The sequence below is a fragment of the Mirounga leonina genome, unplaced genomic scaffold, assembly GCF_011800145.1.
Source record: "Mirounga leonina isolate KUSES-001 unplaced genomic scaffold, KU_Mleo_1.0 Mir_353, whole genome shotgun sequence".
Taxonomy (NCBI): Eukaryota; Metazoa; Chordata; class Mammalia; order Carnivora; family Phocidae; genus Mirounga; species Mirounga leonina.
Window position 1 is genome coordinate 2,534,692 of NW_023270699.1, and position 15,438 is coordinate 2,550,129.

The window sequence follows — 15,438 nt, forward strand, 5'->3', positions numbered from 1 at the left end:
CGCCCAGCCAATGAGAGACAGTCTCGGCCCAGCCAATGAGACTGTCAGGGCCCAGCCAATATGAGACGTCATGGCCCGCCCAGCCAATGAGAGACTGTCACGGCCCAGCCAATGAGAGACAGTCACTGCCCAGCCAAAGTGAGACTGTCACAGCCCAGCCAATGAGAGGCCACTACACTTCCAGAGCCCAGTTTACTCCAATGGACTTTCTGTTTACAACAGCCCGAGCCCCCACCCCCTCCCATCCTCTATAAAAGAGCCTCCTCTGCGCTGTTCCGACTTGTCCACGGTGTTGCCTGAGCTAGCTGTTTGGGGGCTGCGGTTCTGTCGTCCCCAGATAAACCCATTCTTGCTGGGAAGTTAACTGGCAGTTGTGTCTCACGGTGAACAGCAGCTTGACCCCCAAAGCACGGGTGGAAGACCGGCTGCAGCCGGTGAGGTCCTCCGGTCACCGGAGTGGCGGGGTCCTTGGGAAGCAGAAGTCGGAGCCTGCCCCGGACGCCCGCAGCCGTTTCGCTGGGGGCACCCCCAGCACGCGCACACGCCCGCGCCCGCGCCCAGTGGCCCCCCCGCCCCCCCCCCCAGCTGCCCGCAGAGCAGAGCAGCACAGGGAGAGGTCCTCACGTGGGCAAGAGCCCGCAGAAGCCAGGGGCCCCTCTGGGCCTGGGTGGACGGTGCTCCCCGACACCAGGAGTCTGCTGTGGGCTCTCCGGGCGGCGGGGACGGCAGGTGGGCTGGGGCCAGAACTGCCCCTACCCAGAAATGGCCCACGGCCAGGGCGGTTTAGAGAGCACGGGGGCTCCGGGGGACCACGCACAGGACCGCGGCGCACAGCGTCTGGCCCCTGCCCGTCCCTTCCCGCAACCACTCCGCTCTGCCGGGATTCACTGGGCGAGTTAATTGCTATTCCAAGCACCTTCATCGCTCCAGCTCAGTCTGTTCCACTATTTATAGGCGACTCCTGAAGAGCCACAAATTACTATTGTGACGCTGCTTTTACATTTCAGAGCGCTGAAGAACACAAAGGGCTGAAACCTTGGCTGACGGACCTCGTGTCTCTGGCGGGTTTGCGATAAAACTGCCTCTTTTCTCTTAAGCGACGAGTGTACTTCCAAGGCCTCTCCAAAAATATAACTTCCTTTAAATAAACTGCTCCGTCGCATTTCCCTGAGGGCGCAGGCAACTCTCCTCTCTGCTAAGCCCTGTCACCAGGGAAGGAGGGCGGCTCACACACGCAGGTTCAGCAAGCTTCCCGACTTACCCCCTCGGCTCCAGCCTGACTCCACGGCCACCCGCTGACGTCCTCCCACAGCTTGGAGGTCGGCCTCCGGGCCGCACAAGCAGGCTGGAAAAACCACCAAACACCCGATGGCTAACACTTGCCCACAGCCACTCTGTGCCCGCAGGCCTGTCAGTACTTTACACGCATTAATTTAGTGAGTCCTCACACAACCTGAGGCCGGGGCTACCGCCAATCGCAGCGCGGCAGACGGGGCCTGGCTCTCCGGCTCCCTCCCACTGCCTGGCACCCCCCGTAGGGCCGGCACCCCACCGGCAGGCAAGGTAGCCCCCTGCTTGGGCCGGAGTGCTGCTTCACCCTTAAGTCACTCGCCAGGAAGCCAGGTCAGTGCAGTCACCACGGGGATAAGGCGACGAAGCCCGCGTGCACGTGCCTTGTCCTCTCAGGGGCCAGGGGGCCCTCCTGACCGGGGCAGCCAGGTGGCAGCACGATGGGAGGAAGCCTGAGGCGGAGTTGGGCTGTGGGGGTCCTGAGCCCCTGGAGGGACCTTTGGGGAGGTACACAGGCTGGCCCTCGGGGACAGCACCTTGCGTGGGCCCAGACCCGGGCCAGAGGCTGCCGAGGTATGGGGGACAGTGTGCCAGGTGACACAGACAGAGTGCAAGCTGACCGGCCGCAGCTGCCCTGCCACCTCCCTGCCACACTGGGTCCCGTGAGGCTGGTCCCCAGACAGCGCTTCCACCAAGAACCTCGGGCACCCCGGGAGTGACCCTCCGGAACCTCGAGACGTCTCCCCTGCCCATGGTCAAGGAGCGAAGGGCTGTCAGGGTCGGGGAAAAAGTCCAGGCCAGCCAGCAGGTGAGGACGCGATACAAGTCTTCATCAACGCCCCCCAGCACCCAGGCTCCGGTTGTCTCGGGTGTGCCCTGAGGGGGGACCCCGAGCCGGCTCCACGGGTGTGCAGACCCGAGGGCCGAGCCTGAGACCCTGCATCGTCCAGTCCCGGGACGGAGCCTTTCATCAGCCTTCCCAGGTTCTCAAGGGGCCACCTGAGGGGCTGCAGCACTTCACCCAGACACGCCGCCCTGGCGCCCCACACCCCGCTGCTGGGTTTCGGCTCCTCTCTAGCCCGCCCCTGCCCTGAGCTTCCAGGCCCTTCTGCAGCGGCCATGCGTGAGTGGGAGCACCCCCATGTGGAGCCCCTTTCCGGAACTCTGCTAGATGTCTCAGCGGTTCGTCCCAACTCCACCTGAACGTCACTTGCCTGTGATGCACCCACGCCCACTCGGGATGACGTGTCCCCGGCAAAACCTTCTTTCTTGGGGGTTCTGTCCTGGGTCTTGGGACAGAGCCCTGAGGACTGCAGGCCCCAGGGAACCAGCAGGTGGCAGCTCTGTGGCCCTCCCCACCACCATATCCACCCCAACAGAACTTGGGTGACTTTTAGGGCCACCCCCGGGGGAAACCTGAGGCAGAGGGGTGGCGGACCCCAGCCTGGGTCTGAGGGGACACCTGGTCCGCACGTCTCTGGGCCACAGTGGCTGCTGGACACGGCCTCCAATGTGGGCCCTCAGGCAGACGGAGCTGCTTCAGGCTCCTGAGCAACGGGGGGCAGACGGCACCAAAGGAAACTGGGGGGACGCCAGCGGCAACCATGCACATGAAGGAGGCTCCACCTCACTGGGAACACAGGACCCTCGTGAGGCCCGTCACGCGTCCCAGGCCGGCCAGGGCCCAGCACCTGCTGAGCACCAGGGAGACAGGGGCCCTCGCCTGCCCATGCTGGGCGTCAGGAGGGATGGCTTCCCTGCGGGGCCAAGGCAGGAAGGGACTGGGCAGACGCCGCGCACGGGGACAGCAAGTGTCGGAGTCGGGGGAGAGGGCAAGCCACATTCCCCCGGCGGAGCCTCAGCGTGCTGCCGGCGGGGGGCCCAGTAGAGGGCGGCCAGCTCTCCTGCACACACACGTGCGCTCACGCACACACACCATGGTCCTTCTGCACTTCAACCGTGGACGTGTTCCTATGGACCCAAGCAAAGTATGAACACAAATGCATTTGTACACGAGTCATGGTGCCCCCCCCAAACCATGGTCACCCTGTGAGGTCCCTGGGACCACAGCCCTGTGTCTGCCAGGCCCAGGGTCCCCCGGGTCAAGGCCCTGATGCCACCCACACCCTTGCTGGTCCCAGGGAGGATGTGTCCCAGGCCGTTCATGGCAGCACAGACCAGGGCTGTGGGCAATCCTGGCTGTCCAGGCGGCTCTCCAGCGAGGGGAGGAGTATGTGAACCCATGGGGCTCCGTGTGGCTACAAGCCACGGATCAGACGTACCTACCACGCACAGGCAACGGGACTCAACCAATGCCCCTGCACCCCACGGACACAGCCAGCCAGGCCCGGCTGTGGGACACCCTGGGGCCAAGGGCCCGGGCTTCACGAGATAAACGGTAAGAAGAGGCGGATGGAGCTACAGCCCGAAGAGAAGCGGCGCACTTTGAAGCTAAGAGTCAGGGGGCCAGTTCGGTGGTTCCCAGTAAGCCCGGCAGAGTCACCACGGGGCACAGGAACCCACTTGGCGAACACCAGACGAAGTGAACCATTCCAGGTTCACAGCAGCGCCACCAACAGATGAAGGGACAAGCACAGCTCAGTCCACCTGCACGGTGTTGTGTCACTCGGCCACAAGCAGGGGGGAAGCACTGACCCCCCCACGACGAGCGTGGGCCTCGAGGCCACGATGAGTAGCCAGAGGAGCCAGGCACAAAGGGCCACGGAGTGTGCACTTCCATTTACAAGAATGTGCAGCACTGACAAGTCCGTGGAGACCGAGAGAGGATCGGGGGCGCCAAGGGCGGGGGGGGGGGCAAGCGCCGACGGGTGCCGGTTCCTCTGGGGTGATGGGCACATTCGAACCGGACACGATGACTGTGCAGGCAGGTGTCCTCGAGGCCGCTAATGGTGAATCACAGGTTGTATTTACCAGCCCAAGAATGGTCTGAACTGTGACGGGAACGACTGACTACACTGGAGGCTCTAGGAGGCGTGGTTGGGCGGTGACCCCATTCAAACACACAGGCGGTGGTAACTGTGCAAGTCGGGACGGCCCTTATTTGGCGGGGGGCACATGGGGGTGCTTCCGGGGGCCACGGGGTGCTACTGACCCGGCTGGGGTCCCCTTGTGATCGCAGGAAGCCACACACTGCCTCTGAGTGGTTTTCTCTACCTGGCTTCTGGGGCGGACAGACTCAAACACACACACTCTATGCGACCCCCCCAAGGGTCAGGGCACAGTGGCCGTCTCGGCCATGACCGGGGTGCCGGTGCTGGCTGCGGGGAAGAGAGGGTGAAAGTCACCTAACAGTGAGAATGTATACGTTTCCCTCCAGGTCAGGTCTGGAAGCAGCAGGCTGCCCGGCAGGGTCCAACCCTCCCTCCAGGGTCCTGTCCCGGCGACTCCTCAGCCTGCACCCCCAGGAGAGCACCAGGAGTGTGCACGGAGCACGGGTAAGTTACCTAGGGCCCGGCCCCAGGGCAAGAGTACGTTGTGTGTAGATTCAGACTTCCCGTTTGCATAAACTAGAACAGAATGATTTATAGTTAAAATGATTTCAATTTTACAAAATAACCTAACCAATTAATACGTTGGTCTCACGTAAATGCTTGGCTTTTTAAACATCTCATTTCTAAATCCCTACGGGGTGACAATAAAGTGAAAATCATGAAAATAGGATTTTCACCTTCCCCCTTTTCACAGTTTCTTTGAAGAACCAGGTTGCCCATCCTGTGGATTCCCCACTTGTGTCACCGAGCGTGTCCTTCTGTCCCCAGCGTCTGTGAACTTGTCTTGGCTCTGTAGGTTTAACCCGATTCAGGTTCTTCCCTCTCCTTCTGGGCAAGATGCCCTCGCAGGCGGCGGTGTGTTCCTCTACCAGGAGCCACATGTCTGCTTGTTTCTGTTTTGTGGGGTCAGCACCGCGGGTTTTCACCACCTGGATCCCTTGACCCGGTCGGGGCTGCACGATGGAGGCCACCCTTCCTTCCTCATCTATTCTTTCTCTAAAGTCGCCCTCCTGGCCTCTGGACCACCCTCCTGGCAGGAGCGGGTCTGGGAGCACCTGGATGGGAAGGGCAGGGTCGGGGCGTGACTCCTGCCCTTCATTAATCCTTTTCCAAAGGACAAACGGGGTCCCCAGCACCCTCCAAAGTCCTCAGTGACGTACTTCCTCCGCCATCTGATGGCTCCGCCCCGTGGCAGCTCGCGCCCTCGTGACACCTCCTGACGGCCTGAGTGCTGGCCGGGGCCCGGCGTGGCACTGCCAACACAACACCCGTCCCTGGAAACGTGACGTCCAAGCTCCCACGCTGCACCTGCCCACGGGCGTGGTGGGACACAAATGGTGGGGAGAGCGCGTGGGGTGGGCGGGGGCTGCACAGGGAGGGGTGGAGACCATCCCGTCGGAGAGGGGAGCATTTGGCTCATCCTGACCCTGAGATGAAGCTAACTCCTGGTGACGTTTTGCCTCCTGCTTTCTTTGCTCTGGGGACACGGGGCTGCTGGGGGGTTAGAATGTGGGGAGACCCACCCCTCCTTCTGCCCCATGCACACGGACACAGCCTGGTGTTTTCTAATAAAAGGTTGAGGGGCGCCTGGGTGGCTCAGTGGGTTTAGCGTCTGAGTCTTGTCAGCTCAGGTTGTGATCTCAGGGTCGTGGGATCGAGCCCTGGGTCAGGATCCATGCTCAGCGGGGAGTCTGCTTGGGATTCCCTCTCCCTCTGCCCCTCCCCCGCTTCAGGCGCACACGCACACTCGCTCTAAAAAGGAAAAAAATTGTTGAGCTTTCTGGAGAGCAAACCATGGCACAAGTTATGTAAGGTGTGTTGTGGTTTGGGGACGTGGAGTTTCACAAAAACTGCCTTCCATTTTATGCTAGAGTCTGCAAGTGTCCATCTGATCACTGCTAGAGAGGGGACAACAATCCCCAGAAGGACGCTGAGAAATGCGTTACTATTTTCACCATCGCTGCAGTGGCCAAGGTACTTTTCCTGAGGGCTCCTGACGTAACTCTCGGTCTGCAGACCTCTGGGCGCACTCCTCAGACCTCAGTGCCTGTTCTGGACTGAACCGCGTGCCCCCCAAACTCACAGGTCCGAGTCCTGACCCCCAGCACTTCAGGATGCAACTGCACCCAGAGGTACAGGTGGTTCAGTTAAAACAGGGTCACAGGGTGGGTCTTAACCCGATCGGACCGGTGTCCCCATGAGCAGAGGGGATGAGGACACAGACACACAGAGGGACGAGCACATGAGGACGCGGGAGAAGACATGTCCACGCGCCCAGGCAAGGCCTCGAGAGGAGCCAGCCCTGCCCACAGCTGATCTCGGACCTCCCGCTCCAGCCCTGGGACAGAGCACGCTGCCGTGGTTTGAGCCTGGGTCTGCGCATTGGTTAAGACAGCCCGAGTGGACGGACAGCGCTCCTCCCCGCTGGCTGCCCCCGGCCGAGGACACTGCCCCAAGCAGCTGCTTGACTCGGCTCTGCCCCCTCCGGGATCTGTGAAAGGTGACCTCCCCAGACGGCCCCTCACCTGCCACAGCCAACCCCTCAACCCACTCTGCCTTCCCCAAACCCCAGCTCTTCCTCCACTGGAACGTGAGCTCCCAGACAATGGAGCCAGGCGCGTGGTGGGCCCTCTGCGGAGGCGCACACCGGGGCTCCACGCCAGGGACAGCCCACGGCACAGCGGCACAAAGCTCCTGTCCCGGGGCCCGCGCACAGACGGCCTGCATCTGGGCTAATGCCCGGCCGTCGCCGGCTCAACATCCTTCATTTTAAAGAGAGGCCCCATACGTTAATTTTGCACAGGGCCCCACAAATCCTGCAGCCGGTCCTGCCTTTGGGACCCCCCCACCCCATTCCAGACATGGGCCCCACATACCTTGAACATCCTCACCAAGGTCTTACGCGCACTTCATGGCCAGTGATTGATTCCAAGGAGGGGTGGGGGGACCCAGTCCAAACAACGGGACCCAGCTTCGCGACAGGCCCAGCTCTGTGGCTCGTTGGTGCTCCAGAGCTCTGGGGGTGCCAGGCAGAACGTCCTGGCTACTCCTCGCTGCCCTCCCGCTGCCCTCCCACCTTCTGGGGGCAGCAGGACGAGAATCCCCGACTCAGGCTCTGCTTCCAAGCAGATGACTCACTGATGACTGCCCCAATTGGCTGCAGGCCAATGCCGGCGCCACATCCACCCTGGGCCGCAGGCTTCAGCCCCGGTTCACAGAGAGAGCGGGAGCCTCCCACGGCGACCCGAAACCTGGGCAGGGCCCCCTGGACGCCTCGCCCACACGTCACAGGTTCCAGTCCCGACTGGAAGCTGGCCTCCAGCTGACAGCAGCTCCAGGTTCCTCCCACACCAGCCCCTGCTCCTCCCTGCCAGGACTCCTTGGGAACCCTGAGGAATGCCAGCCTCCAGCTCCTTCAGAGACACACGCAGGTGCCTCGAGCACAGCAGAAAACCTGCAGGAGTCCTGGGGCTGGGGGCCTGTCAGCGCTGCACGGACAGCCAGGCATCAGCCCCGCTTACGACTCCTCACCCTTGTCAGAAGTCTACCCCAAGTAAAGGGGAAGACGATGCTTCCTGCTTTGAAACCTCACGTCGGGGAGACTGGACGCGCCGCCTGCCCCACCCGGGGTCTCCCGTTCATGTGCCGTGGGCCCGGGAGTTCCGTGGGAGGGACCGGGTGGCCAGCAGCAGGCCCCTCCAGACAGAGCGTCTCCGAGCCGGTGAGCGAGGGCGAGCGGAGCCCCAGCACGGCTGCTTGGTGAAGGGACAGGGGCCTGCCCAGCAGTGACCTCACCTGAGGCCTGCACCACCTCCAGATTTCCCCCGGGGCGAGGGCCACTGAATCCCGTCTCCTGTTTCAGCCAGCCTGAGTCTGGCTTCAGTTAGTCGAAGCATTCCAAATCAACATGTCGCTCCCGAAACCCAAGCACATCACCGATTCACATCAGGGCAGAACGTAGTACATAAATAATTACAAAAAGACAGCCTTGACCGTCCAGCAAGCTGCCACAGACACGGGGCTGGGAAGCGGAAGGTAGGGCTGCCTCGCCCCTCAGAAGCCTCCACACATGATACAAACTCAGGGACCCCCAAGGCCCAATCCACCCAACACTGAAACAGCCGAGTCTGCTTCCCGCCCAGGAAAGATCTGGAAGAGAGGATTCAGGACCATTCAGACTGGCACAAAGCAAAGGGGCTCTGAGAAAAGGCGTCAGGTCGGGGCTGTTCCCCCTGGGAACACGGGCTGAGAGAAGCAGGGGCCTGGCCCGGTGGGCAGGGGGCCCTCGGAAGCAGAGCTGTGGGTGTGCAGGGCTCAGGGCTCAGGCCTCAGCAGGGAGAATGGGCAGGGGGATGGTTTCTCCACATCTGGGTGACCCAGGGCCTTTAGGCAAGACAGGGCGTTCTGGGGGCCCCTGGGTGGCTCAGTCGTTAAGCATCTGCCTTCGGCTCGGGTCACGATGCCAGGGTCCTGAGATCGAGCCCCACAGTGGGCTCCCTGCTCAGCGGGAAGCCTATTCTCCCTCTCCCACTACCCCTGCTTGTGTTCCCTCTCTGTCAAATAAATAAACAAAAATCTTAAAAAAAAAAAAAAAGACAAGGCGTTCTGTTCTTCAACAGGAGGGCTGCCAAGAGCCATAATGACTGGATTGTCCTCCCTCTCAGGGTGCAAGGGCAGACACACCCCAGGGCAACGCCCACGCCACTCAAGTGCCAAGAAGGAAATGGGGTCCTGGGGTGTGCCCAAGGGATTACCCAACCCGAGAAGTGCTGGCTCAGCCCCTGGGAGTGGTCTGGCCCTCCAGCATGGAAGGCAGGATTCACTCCCCAGAAAGGAGCCAGCCCAGGAACTAACCCACCACGGAAGAGACAGGACCAGCCACAGGCACTCAGTTACACGCTTGTCCCCCTGCCCCCCGGGTGGCCCAGGCACCACGTGTCAGGAGCTCCTAGGGCGCCCTGACACACTGAGGGCTGGTGACGCCGAGCTGAGTCAACCCTGTCCCTGGCCGCAGGATGCTCTGCGGTGCAGGGTGAGGGCACACAGGGAAAGGCAGATGGTGGGGCGGGGCGACCGGGCTGTGCACAAGGTGGGGTGATGAGGTGACCCAGAACGCCCCCTCTCCACCCCCTGCCCCGTTGCCCAGCACAACCCCTGGACCCTGGCCAGGGAAATCCGCGGCACTGCCAAGCAAGGCGGAGTGCTTTGGGTGTCCAGGGAGTTTGGGGCCACTCTCTGGCTTAGTCAATCCTAACTGCCCCCCACCCCCGCAACATTCCAGTATTTTCGATCCCTTTCACTCTGGCAATCCTCCCAGAGCAGGAATTTTCCGGGGGCAGGAAAGGGACGGGGCCAAGCTCTGAAGTATAAGACTCAGGAGAGAGAAGGCCTGGACTTGGGGACTGTGGGGGCAGGATGCTTAGTCAGCCCCAGCATGTGTGGGCCTGTCCTAATCAGGCAGGCTAGAGTGCAGAGAAGAGGATGGACGAATGGATGGGAGCCGAGTGGCCGTGGGCACCGGCCAGGAGCTGCGGACAACCAGCAAGAACAAGAGACCTCAGGCCCCCAGCTGCCAAGAACTGAACTCTGCCAGCCACCAGTGGGCTGGGACGGGGACCCCACACCTCACCTGTGACAGCAGCCCTGCCCTCACCTCAACTTCAGCACGTGAGACCCTGAGCAGGAGCCCGCAGGGCTGCGCCCTGGCGCCCGACCTCAGCACTGCGGTCCCAGCCCCCGAGTGTGCAAGACTGAATGAGCATTTACAGAGAAAAGCAGAGAGAAGAAGGGAGGAAAGAAACAAGAGGGAAGGGGGTGACCGCAGGGAGGGGCAGTGAGCCGGACTGCCGGGGACCCGTGGGGAGTGCAGGCCACTGCAAAGAACCGAATGTCGTTACTCAGAATCCCACGGTGCAGGTTCCTAAGTGCGGCGGGCGCACGCTCGGAAGAGAGGAAGTGTCCACAGTGCCCCCATGAGCAAGGCCCCGCAGGGGGCGAGAACCTAGCGCGGCCACCCAGGGCCCCGTCAAACTACACAAAGGAGCCGCGGCGTGCCCGCCTGCTGGGTGCGCTGGCTACGCACCGCTGACCCAGCCCTCGGGCTGACTCCCCTTTCTTCCCATGCTGTGTGGCCACCCATCAGGCTGCCCGGCTGTGCAAATAAGCGGCGGGGGCAGGGGTTGTGACCCACGGGCAAACCGTAAAGTCCGGAGGCTCTGCCGCCCCACCCCGGGAAAGGACAGGGGTAAGGCTGGTTCCCCACAGCTTTCTGCCTGGGGCTCTACCCACACTCCTGGGTTTCCAGAAATGGGGTGCTGGCAGCAGGGATACCCCGTGGAGCCAACGGAAATCACCGACCCCACCCACAGGCAGACGAGGTGGTTAGGGACCCACCCGAGGGGGGACCAGGGCACCTTTCCCTCTGCCCACCTCAGACGGGAGGGCACTGGCTACGTCGGCAGGAGCACCCACCCCCACCACCCCCAAACCTGGCTTCCAACAGGCCCTGGGGGCCACACCTCTCCTTTGCCTGCACATCAGCCTCCGACCCTATGAATCCAGAGGCTTCCAAGAGGCAGGCAGGGCGGCAAGCCTTGGGGCCACAGGCGCCACAGATTTCCCCAGGCCCATCTGCCAAGTGTGTAGGGCTGCCTGCCCACCTTCACGCTCCGCCTTCGAGGTCTGCAGCGCCAGCCAAGAGGGCCCTGGGCAGGGATGCACATTCTTCCTGGGGCCTGCTTCCCAGCCATTGGCAGTGAAGAGTCTGCAGCCTCCAGGAGAGGGACGAGCGCGGGGTACAGAGCCTGGAGCTCTGCCAGTCACCCCTGGAGGGAGGGGCCTGGGGAGCCCAGAAAGGAAGCCCCCACATTGGCCTCACCTGTGGGGCCAGGCAGGCTGGAGGTGAGAAACCAGGCTCGAAGGACCCCGACCTGCGTCCAGCCTGGGGCCTGGAGGACAAAACAGGCTACTGGGCCAACTGGGCTGGGTGAGGATCCATGCAACCATCCCCATCGGACAGACTCAGAGCCCTGCTCACCCACCCGGGGCACAGGAGACAGTGCCAAGAAAAAGAACAAGATGGGGCTTTAGCCACTGGCCAGTGGGACAGCATTCCTGATGACCTGGCCGGGAGGGACTAGAGATGTAATCCAAGGACCAAGGGCGCCCCCAGAGGCAGCTGGTGGGACTGCACCCGCTCCCTGTGGCAGGTCCCAGGGCAATGGGAGCGGATGAGCGAGAGGACATGGGGGAGAAGCAGGGGAAGCAGACATCCCAAGGGGCCACCCAAGGGGGCTGGGCTGCCCTCCCTGGACCTCCACCCTGCCCTTCACCCACACAAGGATGGAGGGCTCCACGTAAACAAGGCCACTCCACAGAGGACATCGCCATGGGGGAGGACGCCGTGGAGAGAAGACACCATGGGGTTAACACGTGAGGAAACAGGTTACTTTACAGATAAGAATTGCCACGGTTCTTCAATCGTCTCTTCCGTAAAGGGCAGGTGGGTGATGAACAGGATGAGGACAAGTAAGTGGGTGGAGAGAGGTGAGATGACAGGACAGAGGACTGGGAGGTGGGGAAGTAGGGATGACAGGCAGATACACAGGTAAGTAGAGGCTCAAGAGGTGGACAGACGACGGAGACGTGAGTGTGACTTTGCATGCACGCCCACACGTCACGCCGCAGGAACAGAGCCATCTGCGCTGCAACCTCAGAGTGCACGCGTCCGGCTGACCGGCAGCTCAGAGCGAAGAAACTCCCCTCGGAGAGGGATGGGCCATGGCAGCCGCCGGCGTGCCGCGAGACTGGGCTTCGGAGGGGAGTCTCAGGGTGCCCGGGAACGGCTGCTGCAGGAAGACAAGGCACCGCTGGACACAGCTCCCTCCAGCCAAATCCGGCTCGGGAAAGAAAATCAGCCCAATTTACAAGCTAAGTGGCCCCTTTCAGTAGAGTCTCCAAGCCTGCCCACTGCTGAAGTCAGCTGGTTGGCGCGTTCTCTTCACAGCAGAAAGGTCATTTGGGGAAACGTTTCCAGCTGGGATTTAACTGGCCCTTACAGGCTACGGACTGGGACCGGGAGCCTCAGTCCTTCCCACAGTGACAGGGCGGGCAGCATGTGGATGCCCCCTGGGGCCCTCCTCTTTCTTTGCAGGCTACGTGCCATAGGATGGGCCCCCGCCATCTGCCCCTCCAGCGCACCCAGCTGTCCATCAGCCACCATGGTCGGGGTTCTGCATCCTGCCGCCCATTTGGGGAACTTCTGGGCTGAGGATGAGGAGAGTCCTTTGCTGCCAGGCCCCTAGTGATTAAGAGGCTATTTTTATAAGGCAGTGTGTGAAAAGCCATCAATCAGAGAGCGTCCCAACCCGGGGCTGCTGGCAAGACTGTCCCCAAGTCCACCCTCTATCCCACTACCAGAGGGACAGGTGCAAAACCGCCTTGGCCGGTCACTCCCCTGCATGAACCTCCAGCAAACACCAGCCCCTCCTCACCTGCCGGCCCTCACCCCAACAAGACCCCCTCCCTTGCATCCCTGATGTCTCTTTGGCCTGGGCAAAAGCTGCCCCCTGCTTTGCCCCCTCAACCCCACCCAGGGCCTGACTCCCTCCTGGTCGTGGCTAAAATGGAAGGGGGTCAGAGGTCACAGTAGTGCTTGATGAGAAGCTAACTTAGAGGACCCCCAGGCAGACACAAGCCCTCTGGTAATTCAAGGCTGTGCTGTCCTTGACCCTCCTCAGCAAGCCAAGGACAAAGCTTGAACTCTGGTGACCCGGGGTTGGTAGCCGAGAGCCCATGGCCCAGGGGCAGTCTCTGGGCACCAGGACGGAAGCTGTGGTCCTATGTGTGCCAACACAGAGGCGGCACAGGGATCCCCAGATGCCCCCTACGTAACCACTGAACTCGAGCTCCTGTGCCCAGAAGAGACACTGAAGCAGAGCTGGAGTAACCACAAAACTGTAAATCACGTTTGCTACAGGAATTTGCTGTCACCTCGGACACAAGCCGTATTTGTTCTAGACCCTTTAGTTGTTCAAGGAAACGATCAATTAATCTATTAGCCTTGTGATCAGTCACCCACCACCACCCCACGGTGGGGGCTCCTACTGGTCCGAAAGCTTCACACAGGCTTTCTCCCCAAGTTAAAGGAAGCCCCCAGGATGGGGTTTCTTTTGGGGATGAGTGAAAATGTCCTAAATGGACTGTGGTGATGGACTCAGAGAACCCCTGAACCGCATACTCTAAATAGGCAAACTGAACAGCCTATAAAGCACATGTGTGTAAAGCTGTTTCAGAACAAAACAAGACAAAGGGACCCCAGAAGACCCTCACCCACACCAGCCCCTCCTGAGCCGGGCAGGGCTGTACCCTCCACATCAGCATCCTGGGAGAAGCAGCTGGTCCCAGAGCTGAGGATTCTTGCCGTAACAAAGGTGACAGGTCGTGGGTGCTCCCCACCAAGAAGCCGGCCTGACGTCTCCCACTGGCCCAAATGGGACATGCAATTAAAACAAGTAACAGTAACAGATTATAACCTACTGGATAAAACAGGAAACAATGAGCCACCAACGCAAGTCACTCAAGGAGTGAATGGAGAGTTTGATGAGAAACTGGGTACTGGGGCTCCGGAGCCCCTCAGCACGTACACCGTCAACCCCCAAGGGAAGGGGCCACATTCACAAGAACCCTCTGTACCAAAGCCAGCAGGAAGCCGAGGCCCAGGCAGGACAGAGAACCAGCTTCGCTTCTGACTCCTGCATCCCCTGCGTCTAGACGAGAGGAGCCACCAGACGCCCGCAGTGGGGACGACGTACAAGACCGCCAGCCTGAGATCCACCCAGCGTCCAGGTCCTGGATGTGAGGCAGAGATGGAGGACCTAGTTCAAGGGACTAAAGAGTAAGGAGAATGTGATGCAGGAGACTCCAGATGGGGCCCCAGGGCCACAGAGGGCATCACCAGACCAGAGGGTTGGATGGCACTGAGGTGCCCATGCTAATTTCTCAAACTCGATGGCTGTGCCGTAGGTGAGAGACTTATAGAAAATGTTCCCTAAGTTACTCCAAGGAGTCACCTGCCGGGGCCCGTCAGCCAGGTCCACAAGGGACAGGCAGGGGCGGGGTGGGACAGCCAGCGCTGTGCACCCCTGCGCAGGGACAAGGCAAGCTCTCCACAGCCATGAGCAGACGGCACTCTCAGCCCGTCAGTCCGCTCCGACCGGCTGTGCCACCGTGGTGACGAGAGCTCACGGGGTGAGCGGCACGGGGAGCCCTCGCCTGACGCCACACCCCGTCCCCGGAGGTGGGAACCATCCAGAACCGCGGTCACCTGCCACCGGCCTCACATCCCGCGCCTGGGTCCACACACAAGGAGGGCGTGTCCGCGCGGGGGTCTGCAGCGGCCCCACTCACCGTGACCGACAGGTGGGGAAGCGCCCCAAACAGGTGCTACAGGCGCCCCGCTCTGTGGAAGGTCGCGTTACCCCACTTCACGCTTGTGAAAGACCTACCTCACTACCTGTTTTTGCAGATCAATCTGAAGATTTCCACTTCTAGGTGGAAAAGGCGAAAAGCGAAAACCGCGTCCAGCGGCGGGTGTGCAGTGAGCCGCCATGCAGGCGGCGGACTGCACCCGAGCAGCGAGCGCGGCCCCCCACCTCCTGCCCCGCGAACCACCCGCAGCATCTCAGCCTCCGGCCCCGGGGCTCTCGGCTGCGTCCCTGAGCATCTGGGCTTGATCTCGACTGATTTTGTGTGTCCATTAGCTAAACATGTCCTGGGGATCAGAAGAGCCTGGGAGAAGTGATTTTTGGGGTCTGGGAATGCTCAGAAGTTTTCCACGTAAACTAACGGCACTTGCTTCTTCGCCTTATGTCGTCTCGGCTTACGGAGGGTTTCACAGGAGCGTGGTGCTTTTGGATGGCAGGGGGAGACTGAGAATCCACACAACAGAGTATCACTCAGCCACACGGGCAATGAAATCCTGATGCGTGCGACAAACACAGATAAACACTGGAAACACACTACGTGAGAAAAGCACACGAAGACCCACGTGGTGGGATTCCATCTACATGAGAGTCCAGAATCGGGACATCTGTGCGGACACAAAGTGGGTGTCAGCTGGGGTCGGGGGCCAGGAGGG

General features: G+C 61.3%; 1 protein-coding gene across 1 annotated transcript in view; it reads right to left on the reverse strand.

Moving 5' to 3' along the window:
• Window positions 1–8,744, reverse strand: part of AGPAT3 (1-acylglycerol-3-phosphate O-acyltransferase 3) — a 153,220-nt gene extending 144,476 nt beyond the window's left edge. The window contains exon 1 of the mRNA XM_035030080.1: window positions 7,178–8,744. The gene's annotated coding sequence lies outside the window, so the exon portion shown is untranslated. The remainder of the gene's footprint in view (window positions 1–7,177) is intronic.
• Window positions 8,745–15,438: the final 6,694 nt, after the last annotated feature.